This window comes from Ixodes scapularis, unplaced genomic scaffold (genome assembly GCF_016920785.2).
Source record: "Ixodes scapularis isolate PalLabHiFi unplaced genomic scaffold, ASM1692078v2 PGA_scaffold3__209_contigs__length_174095766, whole genome shotgun sequence".
NCBI lineage: Eukaryota > Metazoa > Arthropoda > Arachnida > Ixodida > Ixodidae > Ixodes > Ixodes scapularis.
Genome location: NW_024609868.1, coordinates 143,445,896 through 143,461,240, shown reverse-complemented (window position 1 = coordinate 143,461,240; position 15,345 = coordinate 143,445,896). Strand labels below are relative to the sequence as shown.

Here is a 15,345-nt window from a genome sequence, read left to right as displayed (position 1 = left end):
AGTAGGAGTTGTGCATTTGACGATGATTCCCTGCCGTTCCAGTTAGTGGCGATATCCTGAAGAGTTGCCAGAACAGGTTCTAAAAGTTCTACAAAAAGTTAAGAGCGTCATGTCTCTGAACCTATCGGGTTGGACAAAGCGACTTTAAGCGCGTTACGCGAGGCTTGAGCACCAGTTTCTCAACCTGGTCGCCGAGAGCAGCTTGGCGTTTCGGAGTGTGAAAGAACTCGCAGACCTTAGCTATTGTTCCCATGCAGTTTCCAATCTCAGGTACAGAACATGCACTCGGCACTCTCAACTTAAGGCTGTGTGATCCACAGTGAACGTAAATAGCATTAGGAAACTGTTGTCGGATGTGTGCCTGAACGCCATTGTAAGCCCCACTCATTGAGGCCGCACCGTCATACGCTTGAGCTCTCAAGTACTTCGTTGCAACACCAATGTCGTTCAAACTTTTCACTATCGTGCTGGCCAGACCTTTCTCTGTCATGTCAGTCACAGGAACAAACTGCAGGAACTCTTCTTTTATAACGATCCGCTCCATGTCCACATAGCGCGCACACAGCCAGAGCTGTTCTAAACCCGCGATGTCCGTTGTCTCATCAGCTATGACTGCAAAGCTCTCTGCAGCATTCACATTTGAGACAAGCTTTTGCAAAACAGTGCTATTGCATGCCAATACAATATAATTTTTGGTCCTCCAGCTGGTGTAGGTCGCATTAGCACTGCATCCCTCTAAATGCATTTTGAGAAGTTCATCGCCGTTAGACACACGCAACCTTAGAAGCACCTTGAAATTCTTTTTGTTTTCTCCCGGCTCATTGGATAGATCTATTTTCCCGGCGTCTCTATGGCCACGCAGAGCAACTCCTTGTCTTCCGCACCAGACTACCGTTGTGATGACAGGAGTCAGCCATTTCCTATTTGCAGCTATTTGCTCCTTTAACCCGGAGTCAGTGTCCTGTTCAATCGGATTCTTTCTCCCCTCTGATATCTCCAGAAACTGGCCGGTATCAAGGACGCTTTTCTTATGAAAAATTTTTGTTTCATGGTCCTTAAAATCCTCAATGCAGTCTTCCATTGGTCGAGTTTCGACAGCACAAGTTTGCCAGCGGGCAATCTTCTATCGCCCACCCGAGATGAAGCAAAAAGGACGCAATACTTACAAAAGGTGCCGTTCTCCTCGTTTGAGTAGACAAGCCAGTTTCATCGGTGCATCCACTTCTACTGAAACTTGAGGTTCCTTTTTCCCGTTGGCTCAAAAGGGAAGGTGGGGCTCGGCGCCCAGGCACTTGTCAGCAGCTCTTTTTCTTGACGTCTGTAACTTGCACAAAATAGAAAGGACATTTATAAGTAGGGTTCAACCTTGTAACGATACCTCCGGGTTTAAATCAGCTATTCTGGTTAACCATCACCGTTGCAGGTAGAGGAAAACGGCTACGTTTACACGGGCTCCTCCCACCAAGCGGAAGAACAAGAACCACCGCTTACGCACGTGTCAAGCGAGCGTCACCATGAAGGTCTGTAAACCTTTGTTGTTGAACGTTACACCAGTAGCACGAGGTTACCTGTCGTGCAAATAAGGTCGACCTGTGTGCAAGCCATCCGAACAGCGGCAACGAATACGGACCAGTCACGGGACAACGGGAGGAAAAAACGTGGCCGAACCCGTGGCATGGAACTTGCCCTAAATTCATTATTATGAGCGAGTTACGAAAATTACGAAAATAACATTTATGACTACAACCACTTTCATTCGAAATGTGCTCATTAGAATATTTGATTACTTGACATGAAATGTAATTGAATGTCCATACAAACGAAACCATTAATTTTCATTTTCTCTTTGTGTAACCTTGTCATTACGGCTGGTCGTTTTATTTAGTGTGCCGATTTTAACAAACATAATAGAGTGATTCTTAGCACTAGTCTGAGTATATACAAGTAAATCTAAGAAATAATAGGTTCCGGCAATCCAATTAAATAAAATATGCAAATCACATTCCCTTAAATAGTATCAAAGAAGTCATAAAACGATTACGGCTTTGCTTTTCTTGTTAGTCAACTCGCGAAGGAATCGTAAAGTCCCCAAAAGTAAAAAAAGAAAAAAAAAGAATGGTCGTTGCGATTGAACATATTGCTACTTTTCTTTGAATCGTGCGGTCACGTTTTCTTAAAAACTTGAAACATAGAAACTCTTACATAACTTGAACAAGAAAGAAAAAACAATCAAGAAAGACATCCCAAAAGCGAGGTCATTTTTAAAATTCGCTAAAAGTTAGAATAAATCAATCCCGAACTTAACATTGTTGATTTCAACTTTTAGATAATTTTATTAGTCAAATGCAGCATACAATTTTGGGCCTTATGTATGTGAAAAAACAAAATGGCAAAGATATGAAAAAAAAAAAAACATCTAGTCAAATTACCGACTTTCCAACGTAGATCTTCAAGTCATTGGGTAAGTCGCAGCAGAAACTGGAAGACGCTGGACAGAGACGGATCGCACAGAGGAATCCCGTGAAGATGATGGCGTCTGTTGAATGATCGACTTCTCGATGCTGGGAGTCATACATTCCGATGGTGATGCCTCCTTTGGCTCCAAATCGCGATTGGTTTTAGGGAAGTAGTAGGTAAGCACAAAATTAGGCTGACGCTTCAATGAGGCGGCCTTGGTGGTATAGCTCATCGCGGACTCCTGAATTCGCGCACCGATCAATCTTTGAAATTAGTTGTTAGACTTACACCATGGTATGGGTGCGCAATGAGCAGTACTTGTAGAGTAGATGCTCTAAGATAAAAATCGGCAGTTTGTTGTGTAGCTCAAAGCCTGGATGTCGCCGGCGCACCGAAGTTTATTGCTTCTGTGAAGTGCACGAAAGGACAGCCTGGCGGAAAGGAGGAAATAAATAGAAAGAAAAAGAACGAGATAGGAAATAAAAAGAGGAGGAAAATGCACAAGGGAAAGCGAGAGAGCAAGAGACAGAAACGTAAAGAAAACATGGACGGATAACTTCACGCGTCCTCCCTCTCTGGGGGCGGCCAACCAATCATTTTACAACACCCAACAGAGTCGCAGCCTAAAGATGACCCCTGTCCAATGGTCGACTAGGGGTCGGTCAACAAGCTTATTAGAACGGATTAGAATTGCAAAGAAGAAGATTAAGGGCGTCCGCCCGAAACTTCGGTATACCCTGTCCACGTCTTTTTTTCGAGTAGCACAACCATATATTTGCAATTAGTGGCAAAGTGACAGTTAAAAGCATATTATTTTTTTTTGGTCGGTCTGTGTTGAAGCGCAGCAGTATCGTCGGAAGGATTGGCCCAGAAGGGAAGTGGCAACAAAATGTCGCCCTCCGGAACGCCTCGAGCCTCATTGGGGAGCACGGGACGCACTCGTTCCCGTGGGAGGCTGTCGGATGTGGTCTCGAGTCGTAAACCACGCACAACATATCGGCTCTGCGTTCATTGCGTGAGCGGGCCGGGTTCGTGGGAGTGCCATGCATCTTCACGGCGCTTTCTTGTAATGTCCGTCGAAGAGAGCGTTGGGTCTTTTGTGTTTTATTTTGGTTATCCGTTTAAGAGTAGCAGCAGGCAGCAGCGGCGGCGGATAACAAGCAACCTAAAACTTCGTCCTATATTTTCCAGGACCGCACGCACCACAGTCCGGACCATGACCAGCAGAGATCGTGCCAAAAGTACAAGACATCAGGGCTGACACAGCGCTTCAAGGGTACAATCTACGAATACGTCACCAACAGAAAGCCAATCGTACAACACCATCGGAATTCGCCGCAAGGCAAGACACAAGCTGCATAAGCACCTGTTCCCGGCCGGTCCCGACACAGGCAGCAGAGGCCGCGGATAACAAGCAACCTAAAACTTCGTCCTATATTTTCCAGGTTGGTAGACAAACCTCTTCTTTTTCTGCTTTGATTTGTTTGCCGCTGCTGCTGCCATACAGTCTTAGAATGCACTGCTTCCGAGCTGAGTGTTTTTTTTTTGTGCTGCTGTGAAAAAAAAAGAGAAAATAGAACTGCAAACATGAGTAAGGACAACAAAGAACTCGCTAAAGCGAGTGATGATTTGCGACGTGAGATTAGAGCAGAAATTCGGGGCGTAAAAGAGAGTGTAAAATTCAGTAGCGACACTCACGACAGCGTCAAGGAACTTAAAGATGAGGTAAAAAAACTGCGTAAGGAAATTCAGCAGTTAACCAACCGAAACCAGGCGCTCGGCACGGAGAACGCTATGCTGAAAACAAAGATTGAGGAAATGGAAATATACCAAAGTTTTAATAATCTGGAAATCAAAGGAGTGAAGGAAATCTGCTAGACGTAGTAAAAAGAATCGGCACCATCCTAGACGAGCCTATTATGGAAGGTGACATTGACATCTGTCACCGTGTTCCAACATTCAAAGAAGGTCAAAAAAACATTGTTGTCCGGTCCGTACGGCGCGCGAAGAGAAATCAAATACTGTCAAAATCAAAGAGTATTAGGCTAACGACAACGGCTCTCGACTATGGTGGCCCAGGTACCCCGGTTTACGTGAACGAACATCTAATAGGCTTAGGCAAACAGTTGCTCGGGGAAGCCACCGCACGAAAACGAGTAGTAGGGTGGAAGTTTGTGTGGACTAGGGGCGCGAAAATTTTTGCACGTAAGGACCAAACTTGGCAAGTAATACAAATCAACAGTCAAAGTGACGTCGAAAAAATAGCCAATTAGACTTCTCATGAGTCTCTCGCTCTGGCGAGCTTTTTATAATGGAACACCAGCACGAGTGCAAATATTACAACTGTTCATCCTTCAATGAAATGTACAAAAATTACCGGACTCACGTTTTTGTCATGCCTTTAAACACACGAAGTATTAGAAACAAACAGGACAAGCTTGACCTTTTTTTTCAACCACTATCAGTTAATTTTGACGTAATGTTATTTACAGAAACGTGGCTCTCTGCGAACGAGGCTCCGCCTTATTTTGAAATATACGAATTTGAAAGTTTATGCAGAACTACAAAAAGGGGTGGTGCAATAGCCATGTATTTTACAGAAAACTTAAACTGCGGCGTACTGGAAGATTTTAAATTAATGAATAATAATATTGAGTGTCTGGTTGCCAAAGTAGAGTCTCTGTATATTGCAGCTGTGTATAGGCCACCCTCTGGTAATGTTACTGACTTCTTAGAAATTTTTGATAACTTGCCGCAATTTTTGGGTGAATTTTCTCTAGCATTTCTGATACTTGTAGACATCAATCTTAATACAACTGCTAATGAATAACACGCCAGAGAGTTTTTTGGACATTTTAAATCAATATGCCTCTAGCAACGAAATAGCGCTGCCTTCCAGGGTGAATCAAAAGAGTGCAACTTCAATTGATGTCCGTGTTACAAATGTGCTTGCAAATAAGCTTGTATCTGATGCGTTCATAGAGGACATCAGTGACCATCTTCCCATTTTTAGCCTGCGCCCTTTCATGCGTGAAAAAAACACTAAGCAAACTGAAAACACTTTTTTATAGAAAAATAAATGATGAAACGCTGAATACTTTTACTTGCCTTTTCGAAGAAACAAATTGGGGAGAAGTGTTTACGAAGGAAAATCCTTGTTCAGCATTTAATATCTTTCATGGGAAGTATAAAGCTGCTTATGACGCATCCTTTCCTTTAAAACAATCGAAACGGAAAAGTAATAAAATTAGGAAACCCTGGGTAACCGCGTGTTTAGTAAAGAAAATCAATGAAAATAATAAAATATATCACGCATTCTTGCGTTCACGTGACCTGAACGTACTAAGAGAATTTTAAAAAAAATAAGGAATAAAGTAAACTCTGATTTGAAGGCGGCCAAACGCCAGTATTAGCAAAAAAAAATTATGTCTTCTCACGAAGGGGGGGGGGGGGGGGGGGGGGGAGCAAAGGAAAGTATGGGAGGTTTTTAATACTGCGGCAAACCTGAAAGTACAGAAAAGTGCAGTGAAAGAAATCCTAATCAACGGGAATGAGGTGACGGGCGTTGAAATGTTAAACGAAATGAACAAGCATTTTATAAATATCGGCGGAAGTACGGTATCGCAAGGCAATAGAAACGCCGACGTGATGACAATGACGAAGATAACAAATTCAATAATGTTCTTCCCGACAATAATGTATGAAATAGAAACGCTCATTGATAAAATAAAGAAAGACGTAGCAGCGAGTGACGACGGGTCGAAGGCTCAACCACTCAAGTATGTAGCTAGATTTATTAGCCCTATACTATCATACCTCGCGAATAGCATGTTAGAAAGCGGTATTTTTCTGACTGATTTGAAGCTGGCTAAAGTTACTCCTATTTACAAGGGCGGTAGTAAAAAAAGTATTGAAAATTACAGGCCCATTTCTGTACTAAAAATATTCTCTAAAATATTTGAAGGCGTAAAAAAAAACCGCCTAGAAAGTTTTTTAACAAAGCATAGTGTAATCTCCACCGCCCAATACGGGTTCCAAAAGGAAAAATCTACAGAGCAAGCTCTTCTCGACATTAAAGAGAAATTGGTGGCAAATATTGAAGACAAATTACTTACACTCGGACTGTTTTTAGATTTGAGGAAAGCGTTCGACACCGTTCAGCATCCTATTTTACTCAACAAACTAGAACATTACGGCATCCGCGGGGTCACGCTCGCATTACTAAAAAGCTATTTAACAAATCGGCAACAATACGTAAAATTGACAATCTAGAATCAAATAAGAAAAAAACGCGTCATGGTGTCCCACAGGGTTCCATATTAGGCGGTTTACTTTTCCTAGTTTATATAAATAATATCGTAAGCATTTCTGGTTCCCCGGAATTAATAATGTATGCAGACGACACTAATTCTTTTTTTTTTAGTGAAGGAACTCCAGAATGCCTGGAGGAGAGGGCAAACGCCTATCTTGTAAAGCTTTCAAGATGGCTGAGTTCCAATGGGCTACAATTAAACACAAGCAAAACAAAATATGTGATTTTTATACCAACAAAAAAACGTCTTACAAGCTCCATTAAGATTACGTTGGAAGGTGATTTAATAAATCAAGTAACTGAGCAAAAATTTCTGGGTGTGTGGTTTAACCAAGAGCTAAAATGGAATACACATGTAAATAAACTAAAGTCGGAATTATCACGAGTCCTTGGCTGTATTTATAGAGTGGCAAGCCTTGGTGCCGAGGTGGTTAGTAGAAACATTGTATTACTCTTTATATTTTTCCAAAATGTGTTACGGGATTCTTATATGGGGCACAACTACAGCATCTGATTACTATAAATGACTAATCCTACAAAAAAAAAAGTTCTACGTATATTCGAAAACTATGGGGGAAGAATAAGAGAACTTCGGACGGAACCACTTTTTAATAAATACAAGATCTTAAAGGCAAATCAAGTATATTACTTCAAATTATTTCAATTAATTCATCTAAAAAGGTTATACGCCATCCCAGTCGCAACAGAAGAACTGTACCCGTTCCGTCATGTTAAAAGGCGGGAACCCTTTACAAGAACAAATTACGGAAGGCATAGTATACACTATCAAACAATTAGTCTATTAAATAACATGCTCTCTATAAACTATGCGAAGTCGTTCCCTTTATTTCGAAAAGAATGTAAAACACTGCTGGTAGGCAGCGATATAAAATTTATATAAAATTTATAAAATTTATCTAAGCTTCCTAATTACAATAAAGTGTTGTATTATACTTTATACCTTCAAAATTCATCCTTGTTTTATTTTATGTGCATGACTCGCCTTGTTGGGTATACACTGTTCAGTTTCTGTAAAGTGAGCGATAATGATGTTTGTTATTTGTGTGTTCCTTAGATGACTTGTTTTTTCTTTCATGTGGATTATAGTCTGTATTCTTTGCTTTTGCATTCAGTACGCATTTTTATCCTTATATACATGGCTTTTATTGTTGCATTTGTGTTATGTATGTGTGCCTCAGTTCTGTAAAAGTTTTTTTGTCCTGCTGTATTATTTTGTTAGATGGAATGCATTTTCATGTTATTTTTTTATGTCTGGACTGTAAGGGACCAGTGCCACGTCAGGCTTTTTTAGCCTTTTGCACTGGCCCTTCTTTCGGGCTCTGGCCGAAGGAAATCAAATAAAGAAAGAAAGAAAGCGTGTTGTTGTTCTGCTCGTATGCTTTTATGACCGACCGTCTACCAGAAAGAAAAAAGCGTGGGAATCTGGTATCTTGTTTGGTTTTAGAGGACGGAAAGCTCCGGGCGGCGACGTCTGGTCGCGCCCAACACTGTCAATGTACCATGTTAAAAGTTAAATTTTAATACTATCCGACTGAACTTCACCTCGCAACGTTATCGTCCTCAGGCCCCTTGTTGCAAGTTGCCGAACACCGTGTACATCAACGACCTCTTTAAGTGTGACACTCCCGTATCTTCGTTAGTACAACTGGCCGAAGCCTACAAGGCGCCACGCCAAGTCAGTTCCTGACAATTCCTAATCACATTCGTAGTTTCGCTAGTGCTCCAGTCCGCCGTCTCGACGGCGCCCAGCTAAGGTCCCTCGGCAAAGTCACAGTACCTAGGTTGGGAGAAAAGGCGCCGGGAACCAGCTATCTCCGAAATCCAAATCCCTTAAACCCCTCACAAAGCAGGCCTGCCGTAGAAAAGTCATGACCCCCGCAAGGCGCTCGTAAGTCGGCGAAGGCCAGACGCGCCCCCTCTCCGAAAAGAACAAAACAAACTGACTTTGCGGACAGTCCGGTCCCTGCCAAACATTTACCAAAAAGAAAAGAAGAAAAACCAAGCAAGAAAAATATTCAAAAAGCAAATTTAATTTCTAAAATTCGCTAAAACTGAGAATAAACCAATCCCAAACTTAACATTGTTGATTTCAACTTTCAGGTCATTTGATTAGTTAGATGCAGCATACAATTTTGGACGTTTTGTACGTAAAAACAAAATAATAAGGATTCGAAAAAAATAATCTAATCGTACTTACCGACTTTGTAACGTAGATCCCCAAGTCATTTGGGTGAGTCGCTGCAGAAGCTCGGAAAGTTTCGTGCCGCCTCACCTTTCCATGAGGCCGACCATGACAAGGTCATTATTCGAGGCGGCGTCGTCTGAGTTTCTGAGACAAAGTACGAAATGAAATATCGCACAGCACGACGCATGAACTAAGGTTGTTTCATAATGTTCATTATTTTCTTTTTATTTGGTCTCAAAATCCAAGGAAAAAAAAAAACGCTTTTATCAGCGTGCTGAACTGAACTTACCACCTTCAAGAATATTCCTCGCAATAATACACAGTAAATGTATAACTCGACCTTAGATGGTTTGAAATGCGAAGGCGCACGCAGTCCATGCAATAAATTTATATGGAATCCTTCTGAAAACCTTTTTGGAAATAAAATCTGAAATTTTGTGGGTAACGAATATCTCAGCTTTTCTTATACAACATTCCACACTACCCGCGCTACACAAAAATGAGAAAGCGTTAAAATAACCTAAAGTGTGGAGGCTTTTTCTCTAACAGTTGGGGACAGGACGCGATTCAAAAACGACAAAACGGTTAACTACTGGAACCGTTCGTCTTTTCGGAGTGTTTATTTCTTCAAATACGAAACATGTCCGAACATATAATTAATAATAATTTAATATCTCCTACTGTAGATAGATATACTCGAGGAAAATAAAATATACGATTGTGCACACCGCGGCGACACCGGCGGTTTTTGCATTTTGCTGAAACGGCGTGTCGAGAGACGCAAAAGTTTAACAGCTTGGTCGGGGCCTGAGTTGAGCACGTTTTATCACATAAGTAATGGCGAAAATAATGTAATTTGTCAATGTACGATAAGAAAACCCGGAACTGACTCCTTCGTACCAACTCTGTCATGCCATGTACATCCTCGTCAATGCAGCGGGGGCGGGGGTTAGGACTTAGATCACTAAACAACCCCCCCCCCCCCCCCCCCCCTTTGGGTGCGCCACAGTGGGAAACCGTACACACCGCGACACTAAGCCTGAATACGATCATCGGGAGCTTTTGCACGTTGTGACACCTAGGTTGTGACACCTAAATTGGTGTCACAACCTAGGTTTGTGTCACAACCTAGGTTGGTGCATCAGATGAGCACTTTTCACCACAGGTTATTTTGGTAATAGTGTGTCCTCACTCAATGTAAGATTGTATGTTAGGGAAATGACTCGCTGGTGCCGTGTGCATCACCAGTGCAACGACGAGGGGGGAAGGGGGAGAGGAGAAGGTAAGGGGGCGATTAATTTATTTACCGTTAAATGTCCTCGTTGCGGTCATTAGATTTAAAAAAAAAATCGCCAAAATACGCACAAAAACATTCTCGCGGAGCTTTGGGGAGGGGGGGGGGGGGTTATGATTCCCCGCTATTATCGGCTATTATCGGAGAGTTGAAAGCTATTATCGGAGAGTTGAAAGATAATTAAAGATGACCTTTTTGTTTAAATGATTTTTAAGGTAATGCATTTTTAGTTAAATGCCCATGTGTGAGCAATTCTTGTAAATTTATCCCGTTAACAAGGACAACGATTTTTTATGCACAGACGAACTATATACAGGGAAACACACTGGCAACGTTTTAAGACCTTACCTTTTTTAGATATGGAAAGAAAAAAATATTTAATTCAGAGCGTTATTGCTTATTGTGCCGTATTTGCGATTTTGTTTCTCAAAATAACGACCCTAATACTGTGTGAATAATACTTTTTGTCAATCCTTGTTACGCCTAACTTATCGGTAAATATTTCAAAAGCCGTAGCCAGAACAGGTTTTTGGGGGAAGCCGCCCGAAATGCCAACATCGCGCGATACGCAAAACGCTTATGTGACTGAGGGTGCCTAATTCTTTTTTTTTCGCGAAGACAATTTTTTTTTTCGTAAACATAGATTGTTTTTATTCTTCTTGGCATGAAGCCAGAAAAATATTTTTTTCGTAAAAATTAAAAATGGTCACCGAACATGGTTGTTCGATCTTATCTGAAAACGCCCTCAAGTCGTCTGCAGCGACTTGGAAGGTAGTACACGCAAATATTCTGTAATAAAAACGCAGATACAAAAAAAACTGATACAACCGGGGATCACAGCGTGTGTTGCGCGCATGGTGTTGAACCGTAACCAAACCGAATTGAAAACCGGAACCGAACCGTTATTTTTAGCCGAACCGGAACTGAATCAAACCAAAATCTTCGTCGCCATCTTATAACTGAACCGTAGCTGAACCGACAAAAAATAAATAACGGTAACCGGTTCAAAACGGTTCAAGGTGATTTTATTTTTTGCTTTTTTGTTAGTATCACGAAATATGATTTGGGAATAAAAAACTGTCAGCTGCATTTCTATTTATTGATCAAATCACCATGTACAGAATTGCAATGCATGAAAAATTGTGGGTTTTCGTGTCGCTTTTTTTATTGGCACTATGATTAACGATGCGTCAGGTGGTCACGTGACGTCATGATGTCAAAACATGCTGTCAAGTAATGTCATGCCACGTCACTCTACGACGTCACGTGACTTACTGCGCCAAGTCTGTTTAATTTGAGAAAGTGACGAGATTTATTAACCTTGTTGACACCGTAACGTAACATGACATTATGACTTGGCACCGAGAGTCACATGACACCGTGACGCGCGCGATTTTTATGACTTCGAGTGCAGTGCTCGGGTTCATGACAATCAGCATCGCCAAACATTGGGGTAACGGCTGGTGTTTAATTAAAGGTGATAGTAGCCCAACTCGAACAATATCTGAAGCTCAGCCCATGGTGTATGCCTTGCCAATCTCAGCGCATGACTATGATGAAAACTGACGGTATATAATTAGCGTCAGATTACGTGACCGCTTGTTATAATTGAAAGTTGAAGAAGGGAAATCTTTTTTTTTTCCTTTATTTTTTTGTGTCTGCCATTGCGCGGAGGGGAAAACTAATTAATGTTTTTGCAAGCTATCAACGTCAGGAATTACATCTTAGTGGTATTTACTGAAAGTACAAAAGATGTTGCACGACTCATTTTTACATTATGGAGGCACCCAAAAATGTTTTCGTTGTTGCTGAACTACCTCAGCCGAACGTTGGCAACCGCTTTAGGCCTCACAGGAGCGTCGTTCTCAAGTTCTTCCTCAAGTTTCGACCACCCTGTATTTTGTATATATTTTACAGTTGGGTGCAAAATGAAAACAACGGAGGGTTTCGGTGACAAATATGATTGTATGACAGCGACAAATATGACAGGTGACAAATATGATTGTAGAATCAACGCCCCCAAACGGAGGAGGCAGTCCCTCAGAAATAGAGAGTATTTTCTCGAGGAGAAACGAACAAATAAAAAATAAAAAAAGAAGGGGCGCGAAGGGAGGGGATGGGAGTTAATTTTAAAAACGTACTGTGTTGTAAAGGTTCCTCCGCCCCGCATCTTCGGCGCAGACCCGAAATCCTAACCCCAACTACTGCCTTGTTTGCAAAAAAAAAAATCTTGACAGAAAGGGCGTTTTTGTCGTGCCAGACGCTCACAGCGTTGCTCACGACGATGCACTAAAAATAATCATTTGTGCCTTTGAAATGCTTGGCTTGCACTGAACGCGAACCTTCTGCAGCGGGCATTTTGCACCATCGAATTAGATTTTTGTAGCGTGAGCTATACTGGCCGAGGTTGAGCAGTTTCGCGTGGCTGTCAAAGAGCCGTGCTGCGCAAGCGCGAGGAGCAGTGACGTCACGCGGCGCACTGCTGGCGCGCCGGAGTCGCCGCCGCCGCGCGCGCCTCGCCGGTCTGCGCATGCGCGAGGAGCAGTGACATCACACGGCGCACAGCTGGCGCATCGGAGCCGCCGCCGCCGCCGCCGCCGCCGCGCGCCCCGCCGCCACCGCGCGCGCCTCGCCGGTCTGCGCATTCCAGAGGAGTGACGTGATAGCCGCGGCAGACGCACTGGTGCTGCCGCGTGCCCAGCTGTCCGCCTCCGTAGCGCAGTAGCGAAGTCTGACGCTGCACCGGAGCCTTTCATAGCGCCTCTCATTTTGTGCGCAGAAGCTCACGCTACGTATATCCTGGCATAGCCGAGCTAAGCCACCGCAATTGTTTCACCACGAACAAATCACAATGACCAGCAGCATATACTGTGATGACGTCACGTGCAAACCATGTTAAACAGTCAAGTTTTCTGGTGAGATGTGACGTTCGCAACACTAGTAGTAGATGTCCAAATTGTCAAGCTGTGCAGTATTTATAGCAGTCTCGCGATGATATACGGCAGCCTAATGAAATGTTAGAGCGCATGACTCATAGAACACAGAGTTGTTAATTGAGGGCCCAAAAGAAGTGCACATAAAACAGAATATAACATTAGCCTCCTCAGGCAGGATTTCGCGAAGTTTCGAGCTCATGCAATCTGAGGAAAGGAGATTTATATTAGGATTTTAAGAATCTTTGTCTGTCCTTCGCGCTACATATATATATAATAAGTAATATATTCATGCATCTCTATGCATTTTTTTTCTGCAGTAAGGAGTTGTGTAAGGAATCATTTAGAAAAATACAGTCAATGATCGCTATTTCCGCAGATTTACTGTTTTTCCTTCCGATTTATCATGTGAGCAGAAAGCCTTTTTTTGGAAAACCCTGCACCCTGGTGTTTCACACTGCGAAACAGCCGAACAGCGAATAAAAAACAAGGTCCGCGGACTGAACAGCGGACTTATTCTCGAGTATCGTCCTTCCGTGTCGGACTCAAGCGGTTATGTGAACTTCTTAATTGACGAAAATATTTTAGTTAAAACTGAAGATTTGACAATATAAATGAAGACTGATCACCATAAATTTATACGTCATAAATAAATGCACTTCCAAATGTATTGACGTTTTTTATGGCATCTTTTATGCCGTAACATAACTTTTGTTTGTCTCTGGGCTGGACAAAAACAAAGCACACAGGCGCGCGTGGCGGAACTATGACGATTACGCACGCATACCGTCAGAAAGTGTCCATTTAAGTAGCTACCGTGTCAAATAGATCACTAAATACTACCTCGTTCGATTTAAAGAAAAAAAAACGTCAATTAAGAAGAGTGATGCTTATTTGCAAATCGAATTGACCGGCATCTTGTCAAGAACAAACCTCAACAGCCAGGCTATGCCAGTTTATCCTGTACAAGAAAATGTTCACTTGGGCAAGCGCTATCTTAACTTATAGATTCAATTTCGATCACTCCTCTCTGAATCATTCGTCACCTGCATCAACGTGCTGAGTGTAAATAATGTTTTGTTTAAAGAAAAAACAACAAGAATTGTGATTGCCGCTCAGTGTTTCTATAAGAGATAAACTTAAAAGGCTCGTCCTAAAACATTCGTGACATTGTGAAAATGTTATTTCTTTTAGGCTCAGTTGTGTCGTCAAGATATATTTATTGTGAAACGTATTTCGTAAACCATGGTTCATGATATATATATGGCGACCAGGTGCCCATTGCATTATTATACGCAACATAATTAATTCCTTAATTCAAGGGCACATTTACAATTTAACTTTTAATACTGCGACAGAAAGTTGTGCCGATCACGGGTATTTTATGCGACCTATACCACATTTCGCGACAACGCTTTGATACTTGTAAATAGATAAGCTTGAACTTTAGAACGATACTGAAACACAAAGAAAGAAAGGACAGGAGTGAACACTATACTTCTAAAGTTCAAGATGATCTATTAAAAAGTATGTACTACAAACAAACTCAACAATTTACTCTCATTTAAACATTTTGATTAAGGTAAAAGGGCGCAGTCAAAAACAAAGCTGAGTCTTCAGAACTGGAAAAACACCTTTCTTCTTTTAATAAGTACGTAGCTGTGTGGCAGAACACTAGGGTCCTTAACAAAGAAAAAAGTGTGTACAAATTTCTAGTGAAAAAATTGATACCGATAGATAAACAAAAAGATTGTTTCAGCAATATGTCTCTTTTACTGGGAAAACATATTGGAACGTTCCTAAACCAGAGATAATTTTTTTTATTTGTTTTCATTTATGTTTGGTCACCTATGTTTTCCTAAGTCACCTATTTTTGCCCCATTGTGCAAATTTTCTCCCTACAAATTTTCCTTTCTTTGCTGTGGTTAGCTCGTTGCCAGGTTCGAAGTATGAATCTGTTCCGATTGCTCGAGTGTCGCCCCCTCACCCGAGTTCAAGTTTGTTTCGCTTTCTGTGTCCGGATCTTCATGTTACCTTTCGGTCTTTCGGTTTCCTTCTTTCTGTACGCACCTATATGAGATCATGAAGCGTGAAATAAATTTTAGCTGTGTTTGGAGATCTGTGTCGTGTTTGTCCTCCTTGT

General features: G+C 41.9%; 1 pseudogene; it reads right to left on the bottom strand.

Annotated features, from left to right (window-relative positions):
• Positions 1-401: 401 nt before the first annotated feature.
• Positions 402-1,081, bottom strand: LOC115324829 (annotated as a pseudogene).
• Positions 1,082-15,345: the final 14,264 nt, after the last annotated feature.